The following is a 20,844-nucleotide window of genomic DNA, read 5'->3' as shown; positions in this document are numbered from 1 at the left end:
CTGCTATTCTTTGATTCCTACAAAAAAACTTAACAGCTAGGAAGCTGAGATCACAACCTATCATAATGACTGATATTATTCCCTTTGTTTCCTGGTACTCCATTTATCTGCATCCATCCATGGTGTCATCTTAGTTTATAAACTCTCTAGGGTAGGAACGGTCTTTTTCTTCTGTGTTTGTACAGGGCCCAGCGCAATGGGGTCTTGGTTCATGACTGAGGCTGCTAGGCAGTATGGTAATACAAACAACAGTAAATATTTGAAGATGAAACATTTCTGATGATGGAAAATGTTATCATACTGAACAAGAAAAGCACAAGCCAGCTCTGTGATGATGCAAAATTGCTCACTAACACCACGGAATCACGTATGTGTCCTTTAGGCAGATTAAACCATTCACAGTCACAGAACTTCTGGTAAGGTGCTGCTTTCCCCACCTGGGACCTCTCAGTGGCTATCTTATTTTTCTGGGAGGAGGGATAGTTCAGTGGTTTGAGCATTGGCCTACTAAACCCAGGGTTATGAGCTCAATCCTTGAGGGGGCCATTTAGGGATCTGGGACAAAAATCTATCTGGGGCTTGGTTCTGCTCTGAGCAGGGGGGCTGGAGTAGATGACCTCATGAGGTCCCTTCCAAACCTGATAGTCTATGATTCTATGAACCCTTTAGGATAGGCAGCCCCACATGATTACTGTTTCTGACAAGATCAGCTTTCCTTAGTGGGGACTACCTATGCATGCAGTAATATTGCACTTAGCCTTTTGGCCAGGTACTGTTGTTAATGAAACTGAAGAGGGATTCAGGTTCTGATTTAACACTAACACATTCAGATGAAAGACCTTTGGGGCAAATAGTGTGACCACAGTATTTATTTACTTTCTAGGATGTGTTGTACAGTAAAAATAATCCATTTGGAAGCTTAGCAATATTGATACAATCTCAGAGAAAGAAAAGTAAGTGCAGAACTATTTTTCCACTCTTTTTTGAATCTGACAACTAATGCACTTAAACTTGGCCAAATGTGAAAATTCATGGTATTCACAGATTCTTAAGCAAAGATCAAAATGATTTATTTGGGTTTAATAGTTGGGAGATCACTTGTACAAGTAGCATGTTCTCCTAAGTCAATCTTCTATCACTTTGAAAATCTTGTCACTGCTATCATATGATGCTACAACTTGCAAGAGTTAACTTCTTAGTCAACTAAGGACACTAGTATGATAATGGGATCTAACTAGTTTTTCCCTTTTATTTTATGTCCATTCCAAGTTTGCTCCATGGAATTGGAATGTCATGTGTGCCATAACTGGCTCCTTCTTTTGATTACATAAATAGTCACTTACACGGTTTGCAGTCTTTAACAATATCTTTGATGTCTGAATTCATGGGATCTTTGTTTAAGTACTCCTGCTGCTTTCTTTCTGCCTGAAATCATCTTTATCCTATGTCCAGCCTTGCCAATACTCACATATTTCTCATAAGTGATGTGAATTTTGGCATATTTCATAATGTTTGCAATTGACATAGGCAGTATGAAAAAAAACCCACACTTTTGTCAAAGCTACCTGATGTCTCATGTGGCATTACTCTAAAGCTGATGGCAAAATAGTATCGAGCCAGGCTCCTAACTCCTTTACCTAAAGTAAGGCACAAAAAAGCAAAGTGCTGATCACTGAAGCACCGCTCACTCTGATTGATCATCAAACACTTCTTTGGTTTGTTCTCTGTTCATTCATGGGTCTGGAAGATCACTGGCGAGCAGCATGTTGGACAGAACACACCCAGCATGATGATGGGTTTATTCTACCCATGGATGATGAAAAAAAGATAACCTGAGTTACCATCCATACTATTATTATTATTATTTGTATTATTGTTTAATTATATCTCACAGTTATGAGAAGCAACCTTATTTTTATTTATAGTGCTCTTCAAAGTCAATACTGAACCTTCCCAAATATTACAAAGAATTAAGTCAATTGTTTCAAAAGTAGCCACACATTTTGGGAGCCCAACTTTTATAATCTTTGGGGATGATTTTCAGATGCTGTGAGTTCTCTCAGTTCCCACTGCCATCAATGGGAGCTGTAAGTACTCAGCATCTCTTGAAATCAGGTCCAAGGTATCTAAGGTTGGGCACCAAAACTGGAGGTCACTTTCGCAAATCTGGTTATAAGCCTCACAGCAGCACTGTTAGACAAATATTATTAATTCCATTTTACCGGTAGGACAACTGAGGTACTTAAGGAACCTAAGGCACTTAAGTTACAGGACTTGTCCAAGGTCCCACAGAAAAGCTGTAGCATTGCTGGAAATAAGACCCAATGGGCATATTCCCCGTCCTTTCCTCAACTATAAGAGAATCCTTCTACATTTTACTGTGTATCTAATTTGTACTGGAGCAGTGTAAGAGGCAAGTCATCGATCAACAAGTTTGCAGGAGGGTGTTGTCTACCTTTCAGGTTAATTTCAAAGCGAATTTAAATAGAGAAGTGTCTCTTGGGGTACATCTGTATCTGACTGGGAGGCGTGATTCCCAATTGGCATAGACATATTTGCTTGAGCTAGCATGCTAAAAACAGCAGTATAGCCAGGGTAGCATGAGCAGTGGCTTGGGCTAGCCACCCGAGTACAAAGCCCGCCCCAGCTCTTCTGAGTATGTATTAGGGCAGCTAGCCCAAGCCGTCATCGATGATTCTTTTGCTATACTACTATTTTTCGTGCACTAGCTCGGGCAGATATGACTGTGCCAGCTGGGAATCACACCTCTCAGTTAAATGTAGATGTACCCTTAGATTAACACAGGAAAGTGTAATAGGGCCACAGAAAAGAAAGAGAAATTATACACATAAATAACTAAATGCAAGAAACTGGTAACAAGAGGGAAAGAACTGAAACACATGCTCACTAGAAAAATTTAAGTATAAGATTTTACCAATAGCTTCTATAAAAGACTATAGCCTGGCAAACTAATCTATGGTAGAGTTCTATACTCAGCCAAGTTTACTCTGTTTAATTTCTTGTTTAATTAATTTTCTCTACTTTCTTTAAAAAAAAAACATGATCTTTGTTCTGTTCCTTCTTTTGAATCATCAACAAAATTGTTTCCTCAGGCAATGTATTTGCACAGATATAAATGAGGGCCTAATTTGGCCTGCTGAATCTTTATTACTGGGCAATGCTGAGAGAAAAAGAACGAATTCACATAAGTCTGAGTTTATGTTGAGCTTTTAGTGCTGGCAAACCAAAAAAAACCCAGAATCCCAACATCTTTTTACTCATAAAATGAGCATATTTGACCTCAAGTCACAGATAGATGATAAACATAGAATCCCGCAATGCCATGTTTACGGTCATCTTCTGGAGTAGGGCTGCACTTCAAAGAATTGGTGTTTAACAAAAAAGATTTCTCTTTTTAGAAAATCTGATAATACATGGCTTTGATTTCTGAACAAGAAGTCAGGAACATCATTAGTAAATAAAGCATATTCAGCATGTCTACAGCAGAGTCTGCATTGTTAAGTGGCTAACTAATTTTTCACTATTATAAATCTAAAGATTCAGACAATACTTTGAACCAACAGCACTTGTACATCACTTACTTTTCCTGCAATGATAACATCTGCCAAAACAATAAATCTAAGAAGGCTGAAATCCTCAAGATACCATTACTTACAACTGTGAGCTTCAGTGAAACTTAAATACTGAAACCTTACTTCTGCAGTATCCCTGTTGCTCTAAACGTAAAGGGGCTTGTTAAATTTCTCAGACAGACTCATCTTCCTGACTTTGTTTTTTAAAGGGTAACTGTTTCAAATAACTCCTGCTTATGCCACTTGGACTTTGCCACAGTGATATTACTTCCTTTAGTAAATAGTCTTCAGTGAGTTGGGGAGGGTAGAGGTTGGCAAATATGAGAAGACTAATGTGTTTATTGTTTCTATGTAGAAACCTCTCTCTCTTCTTACATGGCCCCATCACTGAAGTATCTGAGAGCTTCACACTCATAAGTGCATTTATTCTCCATACCTCTGAGCTATGGAAACATGATCCACATTTTGTAGACAGGGATGTAGAGTCTAGAGAGAACTAAAGGCTAGATTTTGATTTTAGGCAAAGCCCTAAGCAAGGGGTGGCGCTTAGACCAAACCATGCCAGGAATAGCCCCGAAAGGCATTATGAATTTGACTTGCCTCTGAGTCACAATTTTTCATCTGCAAGTTATAAAATCTGTCTACCATGATTCACATTTTCAATATTCTAGATGCAAAGACAGGAAGATGGTACTCTGGCATTTCTAGCAGAGTTACTATAGTTTGCCTTGCTTGAAAAGTGCAACTTTAACTCTGCATTTCCTGGTTTCTATAATTGGATTTCTTTTTTTAGATAACTTTCCTAAAAGCAATACATACTTCCAACCTTAACTCTGCTCTTTTTTTCTGCTGGAATTTTCTTAAGTTTTAAACACTTAACATGGAAACTTAAAGGGCCTTCCCCGGCCTTCTGTCAGTGACTCCTCTTCATCCCAAGTTCTATGTCCATCAGGAAGACACCCATTTCTTCCCTATGTCCTATACCCCCCTAACCCTATCCTTTCATCAACTCTAGCCAGAGACCCATTCCCCTTCAAGTCCTCTTGGAACTCATAGCCCTTATCTTCCTCTGACCTCCTTCCAGAGACTTGTCCTCTCCTTCACTTCTCCCTCCCCCTTAACCAAATGATTGGCCCAGGTCACAATTACGCTGTGCCTGAGATCGAACGATGGGACAGGATGCAGCTAAATTTAGGCTCTTATTTTACTAAGCTACATAAACTCAGCACTTTGTTGAGTTGCGGACCATTATCAGTTGTCATTGTCAGGAATGCCATAATGACTAAACTACTTCTAGCACCATTCCTGAATGGCAGCAGTTGCTGTGTTCATAAGAAAAACGGACTTCTCTAGAATCAGAATCAGCTGTTAGTAACTAGTTTTTCCCTTTTGTTTTAAGTCCATTCTGAGTTTTCTCCATGGGATTGGAATTTCATGTGTGCCATAACTAGCTCCTTCTCTTGATTACATAAATATTCACTTACATGGTTTGCAGGCTTTAACAATATCTTTGATGTCTGAATTCATGCGTGGAACAAACATATCTCTAGCTTTGCAATGACAGGCTTCTGCAGTCTGCTAACTAGAGTGGATTCTTGCCAACATCTCAGGTCTTATAACTTAGAGTGTATTAGTTCTGGGTCCTATCCACAGGATTCCTTTTGCCATATTAATTTTCTCCCATTATGCCTAGTATTTGCTAATTCAATCTGTAACTTCATCCTTTATATCTGGCCATCCTGCTACATCACTTGCTTTTCAGTTCCTGTAGTATCTCATCTCGCTGGATAGGTCTTTGAATCTGGGCCAAGCACTAATCTGACACACACAGGAGTTTAGCATAATTAGTTTGATTACATTTTTAGGTTTAGATTCTCTTTTTTATAATGGAGATATCCCATCTCCTAGAACTGGAAGGGACCTTGAAAGGTCATCGAGTCCAGCCCCCTGCCTTCACTAGCAGGACCAAGTACTGATTTTGCCCCAAATCCCCAAGTGGCCCCCTCAAGGACTGAACTCACAACCCTGGGTTTAGCAGGCCAATGCTCAAACCACTGAGCTATCCCTCCCCCACACTTTCTGTGTATGGAAAGTCTCATAATCAGGTGTTTTGGATCTCACCTGTCTCTGAAGTAGTACAGCTCTAGAGGAAGTCTGCCATTTCGATTTTGGATCCCATTTCACTGTGATCTGTGCACCATAGACTGTAATTTTGTGAGTAAAACATATACAGGAAGATGTAAAAGATCGATTCTGAATCCATTTAGACTACATCTCAGCTATGCACTGATCTAACGTCTCATAAGCTAATACGATCATGAAACACTACACTTCAATAATCAGTGCATTTTTTTGCTCAGTAGATGAAGGAGACCTTGAAGGAAAAGCTACCGGTCACCCTTCCAGTAGTACCTAGTCCCTCCTCACTTGCACCACACCAAGTTGTAAATATTCATTGACATCATAGTGTCTACTGGATGGAAAGTGCTTTTCTCGGTTCGACAGTTTTGTCACATTACAGTTCCTATGCCCAGACAGCATCTTTGTCTTATAGTCATCAGAGAGATTCACACACATCAAACAGGTGAGACAAGTGTTAGAATCATACAATATTAGGATTGGAAGGGACCTCAGGAGGTCATCTAGATTCATAGATTCATAGATTCATAGATTCTAGGACTGGAAGGGACCTCGAGAGGTCATCGAGTCCAGTCCCCTGCCCGCATGGCAGGACCAAATACTGCCTAGACCATCCCTAATAGACATTTATCTAACCTACTCTTAAATATCTCCAGAGACGGAGATTCCACAACCTCCCTAGGCAATTTGTTCCAGTGTTTAACCACCCTGACAGTTAGGAACTTTTTCCTAATGTCCAATCTAGACCTCCCTTGCTGCAGTTTAAACCCATTGTTTCTGGTTCTATCCTTAGAGGCTAAGGTGAACAAGTTCTCTCCCTCCTCCTCATGACACCCTTTTATATACCTGAAAACTGCTATCATGTCCCCTCTCAGTCTTCTCTTTTCCAAACTAAACAAACCCAATTCTTTCAGCCTTCCTTCATAGGTCATGTTCTCAAGACCTTTAATCATTCTTGTTGCTCTTCTTTGGACCCTTTCCAGTTTCTCCACATCTTTTTTAAAATGCGGCGCCCAGAACTGGACACAATACTCCAGCTGAGGCCTAACCAGAGCAGAGTAGAGCGGAAGAATGACTTCTCGTGTCTTGCTCACAACACACCTGTTAATGCATCCCAGAATCATGTTTGCTTTTTTTGCAACAGCATCACACTGTTGACTCATATTTAGCTTGTGGTCCACTATAACCCCTAGATCCCTTTCTGCCGTACTCCTTCCTAGACAGTCTTTTCCCATTCTGTATGTGTGAAATTGATTTTTCCTTCCTAAGTGGAGCACTTTGCATTTGTCTTTGTTAAACTTCATCCTGTTTAACTCAGACCATTTCTCCAATTTGTCCAGATCATTTTGAATTATGACCCTGTCCTCCAAAGTAGTTGCAATCCCTCCCAGTTTGGTATCATCCGCAAACTTAATAAGCGTACTTTCTATGCCAATATCTAAGTCGTTGATGAAGATATTGAACAGAGCCGGTCCCAAAAACAGACCCCTGCGGTACCCCACTCGTTACGCCTTTCCAGCAGGATTGGGAACCATTAACAACAACTCTCTGAGTACGATTATCCAGCCAGTTATGCACCCACCTTATAGTAGCCCCATCTAATTTGTATTTGCCTAGTTTATCGATAAGAATATCATGCGAGACCGTATCAAATGCCTTACTAAAGTCTAGGTATACCACATCCACCGCTTCACCCTTATCCACAAGGCTCGTTATCCTATCAAAGAAAGCTATCAGATTGGTTTGACATGATTTGTTCTTCACAAATCCATGCTGGCTATTCCCTATCACCTTACCACCTTCCAAGTGTTGGCAGACGATTTCCTTAATTACTTGCTCCATTATCTTCCCTGGCACAGAAGTTAAACTAACTGGTCTGTAGTTACCTGGGTTGTTTTTATTTCCCTTTTTATAGATGGGCACTATATTTGCCCTTTTCCAGTCTTCTGGAATCTCTCCCGTCTCCCATGACTTTCCAAAGATAATAGCTAGAGGCTCAGATACCTCCTCTATTAGCTCCTTGAGTATTCTAGGATGCATTTCATCAGGCCCGGGTGACTTGCAGGCATCTAACTTTTCTAAGTGATGTTTAACTTGTTCTTTTTTTATTTTATCCGCTAAACCTACCCCCTTCCCATTAGCATTCACTATGTTAGGCATTCCTTCAGACTTCTCGGTGAAGACCGAAACAAAGAAGTCATTAAGCATCTCTGCCATTTCCAAGTTTCCTGTTACTGTTTCTCCCTCTTCACTAAGCAGTGGGCCTACCCTGTCTTTGGTCTTCCTCTTGCTTCTAATGTATTGATAAAAAGTCTTCTTGTTTCCTTTTATTCCCGTAGCTAGTTTGAGCTCATTTTGTGCCTTTGCCTTTCTAATCTTGCCCCTGCATTCCTGTGTTGTTTGCCTATATTCATCCTTTGTAATCTGTCCTAGTTTCCATTTTTTATATGACTCCTTTTTATTTTTTAGATCGTGCAAGATCTCGTGGTTAAGCCAAGGTGGTCTTTTGCCACATTTTCTATCTTTCCTAACCAGCGGAATAGCTTGCTTTTGGGCCCTTAATAGTGTCCCTTTGAAAAACTGCCAACTCTCCTCAGTTGTTTTTCCCCTCAGTCTTGATTCCCATGGGACCTTACCTATCAGCTCTCTGAGCTTCCCAAAATCTGCCTTCCTGAAATCCATTGTCTCTATTTTGCTGTTCTCCCTTCTACCCTTCCTTAGAATTGCAAAGTCTATGATTTCATGATCACTTTCACCCAGGCTGCCTTCTACTTTCACATTCTCAACGAGTTCCTCCCTATTTGTTAAAATCAAGTCTAGAACAGCTTCCCCCCTAGTAGCTTTTTCAACCTTCTGAAATAAAAAGTTGTCTCCAATGCAGTCCAAGAATTTGTTGGATAGTCTGTTCCCCGCTGTGTTATTTTCCCAACATATATCCGGATAGTTGAAGTCCCCCATCACCACCAAATCTTGGGCTTTGGATGATTTTGTTAGTTGCTTGAAAAAAGCCTCATCCACCTCTTCCACCTGGTTAGGTGGCCTGTAGTAGACGCCTAGCATGACATCTCCCTTGTTTTTTGCCCCTTTAAGCCTAACCCAGAGACTCTCAACACTTCCGTCTCCTATGTCCATCTCTACCTCAGTCCAAGTGTGTACATTTTTAATATATAAGGCAACACCTCCTCCCTTTTTCCCCTGTCTATCCTTCCTGAGCAAGCTGTACCCATCCACACCAACATTCCAATCATGTGTATTATCCCACCAAGTTTCAGTGATGCCAACAATGTCATAGTTGTATTTATTTATTAGCACTTCCAGTTCTTCCTGCTTATTCCCCATACTTCTCGCATTTGTATATAGGCATCTAAGATACTGGTTTGATCTTTCCTCCCAGTTTTTTCCTGATTCTCCTTTCTCTCTGCCAATATAGCCCACACTCCCTCTTGTTTCCGACTCATTTCCCCGGTCTCCATGTTCCCCACTTACCTGTGGGCTTTGCTCACCTGTCCCCGTCGAACCTAGTTTAAAGCCCTCCTCACTAGGTTAGCCAGTCTGTGTCCGAATAGGGTCTTCCCTCTCCTCGAAAGGTGAACGCCATCTCTGCCTAGCAGTCCTTCCTCGAATAGCATCCCGTGGTCTAGGAAGCCAAAGCCCTCCTGGCGACACCATCTTCGCAGCCAGGCATTCACCTCCATGATGCATCTGTCTCTGCCCGGGCCCCTACCTTTAACAGGAAGAATTGAAGAGAATACCACCTGTGCTCCAAACTCCTTCACCCGTGCTCCCAGAGCCCTGTAGTCACTCTTAATCCGCTCAGTGTCACACCGCGCAGTATCATTTGTGCCCACATGGATGAGTAGCATGGGGTAGTAGTCAGAGGGCCGGATAATCCTCGACAATGCCTCCGTAACGTCTCGGATACGGGCCCCCGGCAGGCAGCATACCTCCCGAGATGAAATGTCAGGGCGACAGATGGGCGCCTCCGTCCCCCTCAGCAGAGAGTCTCCGACCACCACTACCCTACGTTTCCTATTCGCATCTAGTCCAATCCCCTGCTCAAAGTTGGAACAACACCAACTAAATCATCCCAGCCAGGGCTTTGTCAAGCCAGGCCTTAAAAACCTCTAAGAATGGAGATTCCACCACCTCCCTAGGTAGCCCATTCCAGTGCTTCACCATCCTCCTAGTGAAATAGTGTTTCCTAATATCCAACCCAGACCTCCCTCCACTGCAACTTGAGACCAATGCTCCTTGTTCTGTCATCTGCCACCACTGAGAACAGCTTAGCTCCATCCTCTTTGGAACCCCCCTTCAGGTAGTTGAAGGCTGCTATCAAATCCCCCCTCACTCTTCTCTTCTGCAGACTAAATAAGCCCAGCTCCCTCAGCCTCTCGTCATAAGTCATGTGTCCCAGCCCCCTAATCATTTTCGTTGCCCTCCACTGAACTCTCTCCAATTTGTCCACATCTTTTCTGTAGTGGAGGGCCCAAAACTGGCCTCCAAATGTGGCCTCAACAGTGCCGAATAGAGGGGAATAATCACTTCCCTCAATCTGCAGGCGGTGCATGGGATTCTTCCTAAGTGCAGGACTCTGCACTTGTCCTTGTTGAACCTCATCAGTTTTCTTTTGATCCAATGCTCCAATTTGTCTAGGTCACTCTGGACCTTATCCCTACCCTCCAGCGTATCGACACTAAGTTGGGGGTAGAAGTAATCTGCGAACTTGCTGAGGGTGCAGTTCATCCCATCTAGATCATTAATAAAGATGTTGAACAAAACCGGCCCCAGGACCGACCCTTGGGGCATTCCGCTTGATACCAGCTGCCATCTAGACATCAAGACGTTGATCACTACCACTGAGCCCGATAGCCAGTTTGCTATCCACCTTACAGTCCATTCATCCAATCCATACTTCTTTAACCTGCTGGCAAAAATACTGTGGGAGACCATATCAAAAGCTTTGCTAAAGTCAAGATATATCACATCCACCGCTTTCCCTATATCCACAGAGCCAGTTATCTCATCATAGAAGGCAATCAGGTTGGTCAGGCATGACTTGTCCTTGGTGAATCCATGTTGACTGTTCCTGATGACCTTCCTCTCCTCCAAGTGTTGCAAGATAATTCACAAATCCCTGCATTGTTTGCACATCCAGAATTGCTCAGAATAATTGCTAGAACCAAGAAGGCATCTAGAACTGAAAAGATTTTTCTTAGATCTGGCAATGTTCTTCAGTGGCTGGACAGCGGATACTGTGGACTTTGTAGTGATCTGCTGAGGTCTTTAGTACCTGTGTAGATCTGCAGCTTGCCTAGCTTTCTAATTGCCATTATATTGCTGATACCCTTGAGGATCAAGGTATATTGAAAAATGTCATAAAGCCAAAAATATTTTTCAAAGCTCTGTGTTTAAGGGCCTGGTATCTTACATGGCTGTTGTTGTAATGTACTGGTTTAACCTTGAGGTGACCCTCCAAGTGTTACTCTCCAAGCAGACACCCAAATCTATTAAATAAATCTGCATGGACCAATCTCCCAGGTCTCCCAGGTCTCTTCCTACAACAGTAATATCACATCAGTGGGTATCTTGTGCATTTTCACTTTTTTACTCTGACAATACTTCTTCCATGTGCACAGTAATTAGTCCCATTTCCTCATATATCTGGGCTGAGAGTGGCAGCTTCTGTACCCCTTTCACTAGGCAAACTAGCCTTTAATGTGCAGTTTAATTTGTATTGGCCTAATGGTTGTATACATAAAAACCATCACAAAACTTTAGTGTGATTCTACTATGTTGTAAATCCTAGTTTTCACCTTGTCTTGTTTTACAATAAGCCGAGTAGTTAATTAGGTTACATGTGGAACCACAGTCCATTTGACACAATTTCCTTAGGGTTTGTTTATTTTTTTGGTTTGTATTCATTTTTAGCATTATAAGCCACTGTTTTCCAGTGGTTTCAACTGCACCTGCATGATACATAATATGTAGACTCAACAGATCTGCTGTTCTCTGTCTTCAATCATATGAAACTTCACTTTGCTGCTCTGGCTGCATGTGGGCTTTTGCCCCCCCTCCCAAAATCCACCACACACACACTTCCCCACCCCCAACATTTCCTACAGATCTCCCCTCATGCTGGACACTTCTGTCTCTTGCATGCTTGCTTGCATGCTGGCTAGTCTTTATGCTGTGCTGCTTCAGTGCTGTCTTCTGCTGTGTTTTTCTGAACATATATTTTCTGCTTTTGTAGGACCTCCATTTGAGGCCCGCCCCAATTTCTTTTCTGTCATTTTACTGCCCCATATCAGCTCATCATGCAAAGACTCAAAAATGTGGTTCAGAACAGTCTGAGCTTTGTTTCATCCCAAATTATGGGTTCCAGTTGTCCCTGGTCTGTTGCATTACATAAGTAACATTCACATATAACATCTCTGAACGTCTAGAAAAATTTCTAGACTGCTTCAAGAGTCTGGATAACACCCCGCTTCTTCAGAGGGTGCAAAATGCTGGTAAGTACGTAGGTGGTTATGACCCATTAATGAACACAAGGAAGTACAGTAATTCTCAAGATCTTTCTTTTCCACTTTAGATGCACCTTTGTACTCATACAACAGGTATGTCATGTAGATGAATCCATGACCAAGGCCCTTCCTCCCCCCAAACAAAAAAACCCAAGGATCTTATGCTTACTTCAGGATGTTTACACAAGTTCTCTATAGCATAGGCCACTCTGACAGGACAGAGGTTCTTTCATAAGTGTAGAAGATCTCGACAAGCTCTGTAAAACTGAGTTATGACCTGCAACCTTTTAAAAAAAAAAAAAAAGGCCTACTTTTTTGGATTAACAGTTTCTTGGTTTATAGGAATCCCATTGATATAAAAGCATTTAGGATTAATTCAGAACCCACTTGAGACAAATCATCTCTTACAGACACGTAATAGAGAGCATACAAGACACTTTCCAGGGAACTTAACACCTTTTCTTGTAAATTAATATGATTTAATGTTGCTCACTCCATTTAGAATAAAGAATACTAGATTATTCTAGTATCAGAGGGGTAGCCGTGTTAGTCTGGATCTGTAAAAAGCAACAGAGAGTCCTGTGGCACCTTTAAGACTAACGGATGTATTGGAGCATAAGCTTTCGTGGGTGAATGCCCACTTCATCGGGTGCATGAATGGATCCGACGAAGTGGGCATTCACCCACGAAAGCGTATGCTCCGACGAAGTGGGCATTCACCCACGAAAGCTTATGTTCCAATACATCTTTAGTCTTAAAGGTGCCACAGGACTCTCTGTAGATTATTCTAGGCCATCACTTGCAGTCTGATTTTTAGTGGTACCAACCCCCACAGACGTTGACATTTGGGGTAGTTGGGTGGCTCAGCACATCTGAAATCAGGGCCCAATGATCCTATTCAACATTTCTTACTTAAGCAAGGTTCCCACTGACTTCATCCAATCCCTCTGCATCCAGAATTAGCCATTACATCAGCCTACACATAAACCTAGCTTTATTATAAGTAATGTTTCATGGATATTCAGTATCTTATATGACAAACACTTAGCTATATTAATTTTAAAAGCCTGCACCAATAGCTTAGGATTTCCTTTAAGCTGCAGCTTTCTCAAGGCAATATTTGTAAATTATGTTTCATGTTACCAAGGAAACCAAGCAGGTACTACCTCCTGCAAGCAGCCTCTTCAATATCCTTTTCATTCTACCCATAGTTCACAGAAGTTACTTTTTTCTTTGTCAGACCTAGAGTAACACTTAAGCCACAATGCAAGTGAGACCGAACCAGGACATGTGTCAATTGTTTAACACCACAAGGTCATGTAGAATTGGAGATGTATGATATTGTAAGAATACCTATACCAACAACAACTCTTAGCTCTTTTAGAGTGTTTTTTGTCTGTAGAGCTGAGTGTTTTTACAAAGGTACGTGATTTTCAAAGGCAATAAGGTTGTGTAATTCCAATGAGCTGCCGAAAAGAAATGCTACAGAAGATCCACGAGGGTTATTTAGGCATTGAGAAGTATAAACAACGAGCACGAGAGGTGCTGTGTTGCCACAGATCAATCATGTCATTACTAAAAGTGGTAGGAAACTGCTTTTCATGCTTGAAATACAAACCATGCCAACAAACAGAGCCACTGAGACCTCCTCCACTTCCACAAAGCCCTTATGAGAAGGTAGGCACTGACTTACTTACCTGGCAATCAAAGGATTATTTAATAGTCACAGACTATTATTCTCTGTATCCAGAAATTTGCACGCTGCATGGTACTAATAATAAGTCAGTGATAGCTGGCATAAAAGGAATCTTCTCCAGACATGGAATTCCAGATGAAGTCTTTAGTGATAATGGGCCACAATTTTCCAGTGCAGATTTTAGGCAATTTGCCACAGGTTGGGATTTCCATCACAAAACATCAAATCCAAATTACCCCAAATCAAATTAACTTGTGGAAAGGTCTACACAGATAGTAAAGAACATTATGAAAAAGACTACTGATTTTTATAAAGCCTTATTGGTTTACTGAAGTGCACCTCTGGAAAAAAATTTCTCCAGCTAAGTTGTTAATGGGAAGAAAGATCAGATCTAATTTACCAATTACTGATAACCTGCTGAAATCTCATGACAGTGCAATCATATGGAAGATGAAAGAAAATCAGAAGTGGGAGCAGAAATATTATTTTGACAAAAGGGCCCATGATCTCCCATCTCTTAACCCAGGTGATAGAGTGTGCCTGAGGAATCACACCTCCAATACTTGGGGCCAAAGAGGTACCATTAAAGAACAGCTGCATCCAAGTTCTTATGTAGTCAAGACAGACCAGGGGGGATACATTTCAACACAATCAAAGGGATCTATGAGTAATCCCAGAAAGTTCCAGCACATTGACAGCTGAGATGGACTCTGGTATTTCCCATCTGACTGATCCTTTATCATCAACAGACAAAGGAGAAACTGTCAGGGAACAAGAGAACAACTCAGACTCTAATGAAAGGCTGACACAGAGAAGATCAGAGCGGGAGATTAAACATCCTGAAAGACTCACAGAGACTTGCTAACCTGCCTGGAGAAGGGGTATTTGAGAAAAGTGAGTGATGAAGATTTACTCAAGAGTGATGTGCTTGCTGGTCACCTCTCCTCTCTAGGTAGTTGACACATTGGATTTATGGAAATGTACTAGATGGTTTGAGGATTTAATATATGTGTTATTAGATAGCTAACTTTATATACAAGAGTTAATTTATTTTTCTTTAAGAGGGAAGATGTAGAGATATGTTTATGAAAGATTGTGATTTGTAGACACTCCCTCATAAGGGACAGTGTTGCAAGTAAGGGAATTTGGAGATATGCACTGGAGACAGAGGTTGGGAACATCACATGGCTGTGTGCAGCAGCGCACTACAGAAGCTCTCCAGTTTGTTTTATTAAAGTTTTATTCCTTTCTCATTCACTGGTTTATGATTTAATGAAACCCAGATCACTACAGGTATTACTTAAACCTGGTGAGATGATTCACATGATTAGAATGTTAAAATCAATTATTATAACCTATTTAGGAAGGATTAAGCAGGCAAAAGGGGAAGGGGATTGGCACTCTGTCAGAAATGGCATTACCCATTTCCTAGTCACTCACAACTCGGAAGAAAATGATCTTGAATGTTTATGGATCAATGTCCTAACACAACGGGGTTCTCAAACTTTAGCAACCCGAGCACCCCCATTTTGATTTTAAAAATTTTCACAGACCCCAAATCCCCCGATCATCCCCAGGCCCCACCCGCACTTTACGTCTTCCTGCCCCACTCCACCCCGCCCCTCCTCTTCCCCGCCTCTTTCTGCCCCCTCCCCCAAGTGTTCCCCATCCCCGCTCCTCCCCCTCTCTCCCAGCGCCTCCTGCACACCAGGGAACAGCTGTTCCACAGCATGCAGGAGGCGCTGGGAGGAAGGGAAAATAGTTGAGGGAGGGAGGGGGAGTAGGAGTTGATCAGCATGGCCCGTGGAGACCCCCGCTGTCCTAACATATAAAGCACAAGATGGGCATGGGCGCTGGGTACCATAGGCTGGGGGGGCTGTGCCTCCCCAAACAGCCAGGGGTGGCCCCGCCCAAGATCTACCCCCCAGACACTCCTCTCCTGTTTGAACTCCCCGCTCTGCCATGGCTCCAGTCTCCCTGTGCAGTGGCCCCGACTCAGGCTGGGGCTGCGCCACCCGCCCTCATGGTGCTTCGGGGCTGGGGCCACATCGCCTGCCCTCCCAGCGCTGGGGGGGGATTGGAGCCACATGCCGCCCGCCCTCCCAGCGCTCTGGGGCTGGAGGGGACTGCAGTTGCTCGTCCTCCCGGCGCTCCAGGGTTAGGGATGGGGCTGCAGCCGCGTGCACTCCGGGGCTGGGGGAGGGCGGCACTCTGGGTCTGGAGGTTTGGGTGGACTACGGCAGCTCCAGGGCTGAGGGAAGCTAGTCTGGGGCGGGGCCAGTGGCCGCAGTTGGGGGGGCATGGAAAGGTGGGACTGGGGGCTAGCCTCCCGCAGCCTGCGGTTCATGCACCACCAATGAAGATGGAGTATTAGTTGGTAACTGTTACAGATCACCAAATCAGAGTAGGGAACAGATGACTAGCTTCTTAAGCACCTAACTCTACTCAGTAAGAAAAACAGGGGCATTATCATGGGGAACTTGAATTTGAGTGACACATCCTCCATGTCTCATGCTGCCAATATTAAAACATCCTTGGAATGTCAAATATTATAAATGAAAGTGTCCTAACTCTAAAAGCTTTGTCCTCAAAACTCAGGGGAATCCTATATTATACATTGTTTTGATAAAGATAGCTAGATCACAGAAATATAAATTAATGATAGCTTAGGTACAAGTGATAACTTGAACATATTAATAGTATGCAAATATATTAATGTCCAAATGAGTAATACAGATATTTGATGCTTTAAAAGGGTGAATTTCACAAAACTGAAAACAATTATGAGCCAAGTCAGCAGAAAGGGCAATGTAATCAGAAAAATATAAATGATAATTGGGAATTATTTAAGAACACTTTATTAGATGTTCAAAAAACCACAATCAAGGAAGGAGCGCCCATATTGGGTTAAAAAAAAACAAGCTGATGTAGAGGGAAGTGAAGGAAGCTATTAATATATACATGACTGGAAAAAGGCTAATGTAGTGCCCATCTTTAAAAAAGGGAAGAAGGAGGATCCGGGGAACTACAGGCCAGTCAGCCTCACCTCAGTCCCTGGAAAAATCATGGAGCAGGTCCTCAAGGAATCAATTATGAAACATTTAGAGGAGAGGAAAGTGATCGGGAACAGTCAGCATGGATTCACGAAGGGGAAGTCATGCCTGACTAACCTAATTGCCTTCTATGGTGAGATAACTGGCTCTGTGGATGAGGGAAAAGCAGTGGATGTGTTATTCCTTGACTTTAGCAAAGCTTTTAATATGGTCTCCCACAGTATTCTTGCCGCCAAGTTAAAGAAGTATGGGCTGGATGAATGGACTGTAAGGTGGATAGAAAGCTGGCTAGATCGTCGGGCTCAACGGGTAGTGATCAATGGTTCCATGTCTAGTTGGCAGCCGGTTTCAAGCGGAGTGCCCCAAGGGTCGGTCCTGGGGCCGGTTTTGTTTAATATCTTTATTAATGATCTGGAGGATGGTGTGGACTGCACTCTCAGCAAGTTTGCAGATGACACTAAACTAGGGGGCGTGGTAGATACACTAGAGGGTAGGGATCGGATACAGAGGGACCTAGACAAATTAGAGGATTGGGCCAAAAAAAAAACCTGATGAGGTTCAACAAGGACAAGTGCAGAGTCCTGCACTTAGGACGGAAGAATCCCATGCACTGCTACAGACTAGGGACCGAATGGCTAGGTAGCAGTTCTGCAGAAAAGGACCTAAAGGTCACAGTGGACGAGAAGCTGGATATGAGTCAACAGTGTGCTCTTGTTGCCAAGAAGGCTAATGGCATTTTGGGCTGTATAAGTAGGGGCATTGCCAGCAGATCGAGGAATGTGATCGTTCCCCTTTATTCGACATTGGTGAGGCCTCATCTGGAATACTGTGTCCAGTTTTGGTCCCCACACTACAAGAAGGATGTGGAAAAATTGGAAAGAGTCCAGCGGAGGGCAACAAAAATGATTAGGGGTCTGGAGCACATGACTTATGAGGAGAGGCTGAGGGAACTGGGATTGTTTAGTCTCCAGAAGAGAAGAATGAGGGGGGATTTGATAGCAGCCTTCAACTACCTGAAGGGAGGTTCCAAAGAGGATGGAGCCCGGCTGTTCTCAGTGGTGGCAGATGACAGAACAAGGAGCAATGGTCTCAAGTTGCAGCGGGGGAGGTCCAGGTTGGATATTAGGAAAGACTATTTCACTAGGAGGGTGGTGAAGTACTGGAATGCGTTGCCTAGGGAGGTGGTGGAGTCTCCTTCCTTCGAGGTTTTTAAGGCCCGGCTTGACAAAGCCCTGGCTGGGATGATTTAGTTGGGAATTGGTCCTGCTTTGAGCAGGGGGTTGGACTAGATGACCTCTTGAGGTCCCTTCCAACCCTGATATTCTATGATTCTATGATTCTATGATAACAATTGGAAGAAAGGGGAAGTTGACTGTAATGAATATGAAACCAGAAGTTAGAAATTGTAGAAAATTGATAGGGGAAGCAAAGAGACAAGGAGAAATCTGTGGCAACAGAGTTAAGGACAGTTAAGAATGAGCTTAAGTATGTCTGGAACAAAAATAATCTTAACAATGGTATTGGTCCATTACTAGATGGAAATGGTAAAATAATCAATAATAATGCAGAAAAGACAGACGTGTCCAATAGATATTTCTGTTCTATAATTAGGAAAAAAACAGATGATGTAGTCCTATCATATGATGATGACACTCTTGCCATTTAACTAGTATTTCAGGGGGATATTCAACAGTAGCTACTAAAGTTGGAGATTTTTAAATAATCAGATTTAGATAACTTGCATCCAAGAGTTGTAAAAGAGCTGGTTGAGGAGTTTGCAGCACTACTAATGTGGATTTTCAATAAGTCTTGGAGCAGAGGGGAAATTCCAGAACACTAGAAGAAAGCTAATGTTGGACCAATATTTAAAAAGGGTAAACAGGATGACCTGGATAATTATAAGCTTGCCAGTATGATATCAAATCCAGGCAAGATAATAGAGCAATTAACATGGGACTCGATCAATAAAGAATTAAAGGAAAGTAATATAATTAATGCCAAGCAACATGGATTTATGGAAATCAGATCTTCTCAAGCTAAACATGATTTTTTTTTTTACAAAGATTATAAATTTGGTTGATAAAGGTAATACTTTTGGCGTACTTAAAGGAATCTGGGTTGGTACCACACAAAATTTTGATTAAAAACCTACAATAATAAAAAAAAATAACATGGCACATGTTAAATAGTTTAAAAACTAACTAACTGATAGATCTCAAAATGAAAATTGTAAATGGGGAATCATCTCTGTATGAGTAGTTTCTAGTGGGATCCTGCAAGGACTGGTTCTTGGTCCTATACTATAACATTTTTATCAATGTCCTGGAAGAAAACATAAAATCATCACTGATAACCACTGCAGATGAGACAAAAACTGGGGGCATGGTAAATAATGAAGAGGACAGACCTTTGATCGAAAGATCTGGATATCTTGGTAAGCTGGGTGCAAGCAAACTCTATGCATTTTAAATATGTCTGAATGTAAATGTATACATACAGGAACAAAGTCTGTAAGCCATACTTACAGAATGGGGGACGATATCCAGAGAAGCAGTGACTCTGAAAAATATTTTGGAGACATGATGGATAAGCAGCTGAATATGAGCTCCCAGTGCGACACTGTGGCCAAAAGAGCTAATGTGATCTTGGAATATATAAAAAGGGGAATCTCAAGTTGGATTAGAGAAGTTATTTTACCTCTGTATTTGGCACTGGTGTGACCACTGCTGGAATACTGTGTCCAGTTCTGGTGTCCATAATTCAAGAAGGATGTTGACAAACTGGAGCAGATACAAAGAAGAGCCACGAGAATGATTAAAGAATTACAAAACTTTACTTATACCGGAGTCGGCAACCTTTGGCATGCGGCTCGCCAGGGTAAGCCCCCTGGCAAGCTGGACCAGTTTGTTTACCTGCCGCATCCGCAGGTTCGGCCAATCGCGGCTCCTGCTGGCTGCTGTTTGCCGTCCCAGGCCAATGGAGGCGGCGGGAAGCAGCGCGGGCCGAGGGATGTGCTGGCCACCGCTTCCCGCCGCCCCCATTGGCCTGGGACGGTGAATCGCGGCCAGTGGAGCCGCGATCGGCCGAACCTGCAGACACGGCCCGTAAACAAACCGACCTGGCCCGCCAGGGTGCTTACCCTGGCGAGCCGCGTGCCAAAAGTTCCCGACCCCTGACTTATACTGACATAGTTCAATCTATTTAGCTTAACAAAAAGATTTATGGGATGACTGGATCACAGATTATCAGTATTTGGATAGAAAATAAACAGTTGATAACGGGCTCTTCAATCTAGCAGACAAATGTATAACACAGTCCATTGGCTGGAATTAGAAGCTAGACAAATTCAGACTGAAAATAAGGAGTTTGGGGGTTTTTTTGACAGTGAAGATATTTAACCATTGAAACAATTTAACAGGACCATGGTGGATTCTCCACTACTGGCAATTTTTAAATCAAGACTGGATGTTTTTCAAAGTATACTCTAGGCCCATGTTATACATGAGGTCAGATTAGATGATGACAATAGTCCCTTCTGAGTTTGGAAGAATTTTTCAGAGGCTGCTGAGTACTGTTAACACAAAAAACTCATCCCAGGTGGAAAAGTGGATATTGCACTGATGTGGGTCTCCCTTGTGGCACATGCCCATGGACTGGAATTTTCTTCCTTCATGTGACAAGGAAGATGATAGGAGTTACTCCATCTACAAGGATATCTGCAGGCTAGAGGGGATCCATGTTTCTGTTTGTGAACACTATCAAATTATGTATTTTCAATAAGCAGGCTAAGGCCAGGGAAATCCACTTAGCATGGTGTTAAAGGCGCATGCACCCTACAGCAG

General features: G+C 42.5%; 1 protein-coding gene across 4 annotated transcripts in view; it reads right to left on the bottom strand.

The window, feature by feature from the left end:
• The window catches only part of KLF12 (KLF transcription factor 12), a 341,692-nt gene that overhangs the window by 300,149 nt on the left and 20,699 nt on the right, over nucleotides 1-20,844 (bottom strand). The window contains exon 1 of one of the 4 annotated variants that reach the window (XM_054013326.1): nucleotides 9,219-9,289. The exons of the other annotated variants lie outside the window; for them this stretch is intronic. The gene's annotated coding sequence lies outside the window, so the exon portion shown is untranslated. Of the gene's footprint in view, nucleotides 1-9,218; nucleotides 9,290-20,844 lie in introns of those variants that run through there. 4 annotated transcript variants of the gene reach the window in all.

This window comes from Malaclemys terrapin, chromosome 1 (assembly GCF_027887155.1).
Source record: "Malaclemys terrapin pileata isolate rMalTer1 chromosome 1, rMalTer1.hap1, whole genome shotgun sequence".
Taxonomy (NCBI): domain Eukaryota; kingdom Metazoa; phylum Chordata; order Testudines; family Emydidae; genus Malaclemys; species Malaclemys terrapin.
The sequence above is the reverse complement of the archived record's forward strand: the minus strand, read 5'-3'. Positions and strand labels throughout refer to the sequence as shown.